Source organism: Myotis yumanensis, unplaced genomic scaffold (assembly GCF_028538775.1).
Source record: "Myotis yumanensis isolate MYYU_CA2020_CCGP unplaced genomic scaffold, mMyoYum1.0.hap1 SCAF_1, whole genome shotgun sequence".
Classification (NCBI taxonomy): Eukaryota; Metazoa; Chordata; class Mammalia; order Chiroptera; family Vespertilionidae; genus Myotis; species Myotis yumanensis.
Window position 1 is genome coordinate 14536156 of NW_027223752.1, and position 6000 is coordinate 14542155.

A 6000-nucleotide genomic window follows, 5' to 3' on the forward strand; every position below is an offset into this window, starting at 1 on the left:
AGGCCTGAAAGTGCCTGAGGTCAGGGCCGGGGTCTGGGCACCTGCAGTCCTTTCTTACCCAGGCCACGGGACACCCAGACACATCCAAGCAAAGAAGACACACGAGGACAGCGGACGGCGAGGGTGCAGAGTGCATGCAAAGCCAGGGGTCAAGGCTGAGGAGCTGCCACCGGCAGCAGCAGGGTCCTGAGGGGCCATGAGATGCGTGAAAAGAGGGCAAATTTGAGAAAATATTTCAAAATAATGAATGACTAATACAAACTATCTGACACATATTCCATTTTTGCACACTCGTTTTTAATTATCCTCATAGATTCAGTGAACAGCCCGTTTCCCCCATAGCTGATGCTCATTCCACCGCCATCTAAATGGTAATTCCATCATTGTGAGCACATCGCCTCTCCACCTTTCCTAAAGTTTAATCTAGAGAAACTTCCAAATACAAACTTCTATTTAAGCAAATCTACATCTGTCATGGCACACAGGAGCAAAATCCTAATTCTAACCCTGGCACTCAGCTTTGACCACCAAGGACCTATTTAAAACATATATACTTTATTTCTTTAAAACACCTGCTTTCTTTCTTCTGACTTCTAAAGGGAGGTTAATTTTTCCTTGGCAAGCACAGAAGTTACTCTAAAAAAAAACCACACACACACAACCCCTGAAAAGCTATATTCTACAGAAGAGTTGGCCGTGACATTAAGTAAATAATTAAGCAAATAATATGCAAGAAAATTAACCAAAACCCACACATCAAACGGGGCCAGGCCCCAGTTTTCCCACATAAAGGCCACAGGCGGATACCCTCTCTGCTTCAGATCAGGCTGCTGGGGGGGTGTGGGGGGAGCTCAGGCCCCACACAGCCCTAGGGGGCTGGATTTCCATTAGAACTGCCTGCTCTCCCTTCTCCCCGCCCCGCCCCCCCCCCCCCCCCCCCCCCCCCCCCCCCCCCCCCCCCCGCCTCAGTCCAGTTATTCAGCGAGTTATAATTTGGCACTAACATTCAATTAGGAAGCTGCAACTTTGGTCCTACGTGGGCTTTCTCTTGGCAAAGCATAATTTCTTTGACCCATTTTCCAAATGTTAGCCGATCGATTTGAAAGCAGAGCGAGGTTAAAGCTCATTTCAATCAAGCTCACGTTTCCACAAACTGGCTGGGATTTTTTTTTTTTTTTTGAAAATTCAAATAAACGGGACGTGATGTTGCTGTACTCCAGCGCTCGACGTTTTCCTAGCCCTTGTCAGAGAGAGACCTGCGAGGCGCTGCAGACCTTAATTAATGTTCCCTCCCTCGGGCCCTTGAGCCATTTTACCAATGGAAATTCCGATGAGAAAGGAAGGAATGAGGGGTTCAGGCCGCGCTGTTGTGAGTCAGCTGCGGAACTGGGATGGAAACCCCGCGGTTCCCAATGAGCCAGCGAAAGTCTGTCGAAGTATTGAGCACCCCTATTGAGCACTGTGGGAGTCTGGGCCGCTTAATGGGATTGTATGCGGTGCTTCAGACTCGCCTTTAAAAGATGCCATGGCACCAACGAAACTCCAATCAAAGGGCCTCTCTAATTGCTTTCTGACTTTCTATGAAACTTTCTAAGCTATACTGACATCCTCGAATACAACTATGGAATTAAAGAAAGGCGAGACAAAGTGGGTGTGCAGAGAGAAAGCGGTTCTCAGCGAAGCGTGTGTGCGGTGGGGGGTCACCGGGGAGGGAGCTGGGGCGGGTGTGAAGCCTGTGCCGCTGGGGAAAGAAAAATATGAGTGTTCTCCTTTGTGCGCAGACAAACGGCCTAGCGCGGGAGGTCGGGGACGGGGTCACGCGGTTCGGGATGCAGCTGCTGCCCCGGGGCGGGGGTCCGGGGCAGCCCCCGGGAGCCCGGGCGGCGGCGGCGGCCTCGGCATTCCGGCGGGCGGCGCGGGTGCCCGGTGTCCTCGCACGACCTGGGCCCTTCTGAGCGCGCCCCGCGCGGGGCGAGGGAGCGGGTCCCGGCGCCCCAGCCAGGTAAGCCCCTCCGGAGCGGCGAACAGGCCACCCCGCCTCGCTCCACCTGCGCCGGGCGAGCTCTCCGAGCGCGCTAGGCCGGCCCCGCTGCACCCGGGCCCAGTCGGGACCCCAGGGAGCCCCGCCACCGCGGTGCCTGGTCGGGGCCTGGCCTGGGCCGGGTTTGCTTCGCTCGGGCCCAGGAAGACAGGGCCCCCCTCGGGCTGGCTGGCCCTCTCGGGAGCCCCCAGGAGAGCACAGATGACCTGCCCAGGCGGCCCGTGGCGGGGTCCCCCTCCCTCCGAATCAGTGGGTGGGCAGCGGCCTTACCAAGGTCCTGGCCGGGCGCTGGGCGTTGGCGGGGCAGGCGGAGCGTCCGGGACCCTTGGAGAGCCCCCCCACCCCGCTCCCCAAGGGGAGCGCGCCTCGTGCGCGCGCAGCGCGCGGGCCTGCGACCCCTGGGGCCAGGCCTCCGCCAAGCGCCGGGGAGCTTGGATGCGGCCCTGCGCGCCACTCGGTCACCCAAGGACCACGATGGCACATGGGGGGGTTCTGGGAGCACAGGGGAAGGCGTTGTCGGGGAGGCCCAGGCGCGGGCCATCAAAGGCCAGCGATGGCGGGGCTGCGTTGCCCACGGCCAGGCCCAGGGCATGAAAGAATCTTTATCCCCGGGTGACACGGGGGGCGGTTTCCTCCAGCCTCCCCCTCCCGCGGTCCTAATTGGGGCCGCCTGCTAATGTGATTAAAGGCTGGTTAAGTGTTTCTGGGGCACATGATGGGAAGAGGCCGAGACCCCTGCCCACTCCCTGGGTCACGCCAGGCCCTTGGGCAGGGGTCGGTGGCAGTGCCAGCCCAGGACAACCTGGCGGGGCGCCCGCCCACCCTTCACCCTGAGGCAGGGAGGCCACTGGCTGGCGGGAGGGCTCCTGGGGCTTTATGTAAGCCGGTGGGCTTCGGGCCCGGCCGGATTTGGGGATTCTTTTCGCACAGTTTCCATTTTCTGGCCTTTGGAACAGCGCCCTGGGCACTGGGGCCCTCCCCCTCCGGTGCCCAGCGCCTGTGGGACCCAGTCTAGAGCAGGGCTGGGGTGCAGGGCGTTGGGGGTCTGGAGGGCTCGGAGCAGGTCAGGTTGGGGTCTTTTCATGGAGAACAGTGATTCAGAATGGTGGATCCATGTTGGGGTGCCGGGGGGAGGGGCAGACCGCGCCCCCGACCCCGCGGGGGGCCTCCAGGCCTCGGCGACTGCAGTTCCCACGTCTGCGGCGGCGTGGGTGGTCTCCCGCTTCAGGGAGGGCCGGGCGGGCGTGGGGACCCTGGGCCTGGGCGCCAGCGTCTGGCTGCGCTACCCCCAGGTCAGCTTGCAATGTCACCCTCCGGCTTGTGCCCTGCGCCCCCGGCCCTGGGGACGCCTCCCCAGCCTGCCTGACCTATGGGAGTCTATGGGGAAGGCCGCGCCAGCGCCGGGGCAGCGGGGTCGGAGCTCCCAGCGGGGCCCCATCGCCCCGCTCCTTGCCCGTCGCCCTGTCCCCGGAGCCTTGGCCGTTAGCTCCCGGGGTCCCCCAAGGGCTAAGAGGGTGACCCAGCTGAGTCCCCGCACCTCGCGCCTTTGGGTTTGCAAATCTGGAGCCAGTTAGGACGCGGGAGGGTAAGAGCCCAAGGGAAGCCGGGCTGAGGGGGGAGCCCAGGACGTCTGTCGGGCGCCGGCGGCCGGCCATGCTCCGTGGTGGCGGCTCAGTGCGCTTGGGCGAGTGGAGCTGGTGGTACCCGCAGCCTCCCCCGGCCTCGCGGGGTCTCTCCACCGCCTCTCAAGCTGCAAAAAAAAAAAAAAAAGAAAGAAAGAAAGAAAGAAAAACACCGGCAAACAGGCAGGCCGCGCGGGCCAGGGCTGCAGGAGCCTGCGAGAACCGGGAGGACCGGGCCGAGGGGTCCCCGGTGCCAGGAGCGGCGCCGGCCACCCCAGCACCGCGCTATTTTACAAACTAAAGTCACCTAAGCTAGCGTGCTTCCGTGGGAATTTTACATACCGCTTGTTTACATTTTTCAGATATTTTTCTCAAACACTCTGCAGAACTTTTCCCCATCTAACAAATGTCAGGCTGCACAGCTCAAAAGATAGGCAATGCAATGAGTGACATTTTAATTTAAAGGGAGTGAAAGCAGGCGGTATTTTTTTGTAATATTTTTGTCAAAATGTATTGTGAATCTAAAATTTCGTCATGTTCAAAATCTATAATTTATTTATATTTGAAATACACATTGTGTGCATTTTTCAACCAAAAGAGAGAGAAAAAACCACAGTAAAAAAGCAAAAGCTGGAAACCAAGGAAAGCCTGGAGAAAAAAAAGTGGGCGTGAGGAAGCAGAGCCTGTCTTTCTCGGCTGTCAGTTTCTTTCCTAATGGCCTGAAGGAAACGCAGTGCAAGTGAAAATAATGTCCTATGAAGCCAGCGCGTAGCTGTAACTGATTACTTTCTAGATGGGTCTAAGGGACCTGGCTGTTCGTGCTCAGAAAACGCTAGATTCAGGGTGATTTTCTCTCCTTTAGCTGCTCAGAGAATTGCAGGGAGAAGTAAACAGCCCCATCCTCAGAATTTTTTTTTTTAATCTGCTCATCGAACACAGAAAAAATTAGCATCGCCTCTACTTTCGATAAAAGTTGCAGAGGAAAAGTTTATCATTTTTTTTTTACCCGAAGGAGTATGGGACTTGTGTTTTGTTTGCAGCAGTAATATTTAACTAATATGTAACAAACTGACTGGCCTTGGGCTTGTTTAAATTACAGCTTCCCTAAGGTCAGTAAAAAAAAAAAAAAAAAAAAAAAAAAAAAAAAAAAAAATCCGTTTTAAACTAATGTTCCCTTTGTCCTGGGGTGGCTTTTCCAATGATCTCATGTCAATAATTGAGTAGTATAGAGTCAAACAAAAAGTTTGTGTGCTCCTGGTAAATAATTTTCTCCATCTCAAAAAATCAAAAATACGCTGAATGCTTTTTAGGAATAACCTTTACACGGGATGGAAGAAGGGGAAATGCATTTTTATTGACATGTGAAGCCGGAGGAGAGGGACATGCAATAACTCCCATTAGGTTAGGGGAACCGCAGGAGGACAGGGTGGTGTATTGGATGCTGGGGGGTGGGGAGCGGGTGTATCGCACCGGGGCAGACACAGCCTGGCCCCTGTGTGTGGTGATGGAATGAAGGAAGCGGGCAGGTGCACTATGCAGTGGGAGGACAGGTGCCCCGGGCAGGCAGACAGCACAGGGCGGGCAGCCACCCCCAGCCCGTGTTTTGGTTTCACCTGGAGGACCTTCCTCCACTTTAGGATATTTTCTCTCCTTGGAAAACTCCCCAGTGGCCTGCTCAGCAGCATCGGTGGAGTCCATTGATCATTTTCACACACACACACACACACACACACACACACAGTGCCTGAAGAGTGGACCAAAACTTGAGATCAGAGGAGGCCTCCTCACGCCAAGAGCCCACAGTCTGAAGAGCAAGCCAACCGTGGGACATCTTTGTTCATGTCCACAAAGGCGGGGCGGCCGCGCGCCCAGCCTCAGTCCTGCTTACGGACGGACGAGCTTGCGTGTGTGTGTGTGTGTGTGTGTGTGTGTGTGTGTGTGTGTGGTGTGCTTGAGATTTTTTTTGTTGTTATCTCTGTTTTGTTCTGTTTTTCTGGGGAAACAAAGGCCCCTTTTGCGGCCCCTGGGCCAGCCAGCAGAGCAAACGGGAAAGCCGGCGGGGACAGTGGCTTCGTGTTGGAATGCTGGTCTGCTTTGTGCTTGTTTATCACAGCTGAAGGTTTCAAGGTGCCCAGAGCTGCCCACCCCAGAGGCCCATGCCTGGGGAAGGGACGAACACCTCGCTGCCTCCATGAGGCCCCTGCAGAATTGAGATCTTTCACCTACATCGGCCCCCAGGGCCCTCCGAGGAACAAAACAGTTATGGACATCCAGAATGTTCAATGACGTTTAGAAAAGCAGCCGCCTCCTGCAGCTGTGGAGACCTTAAAAACAGGT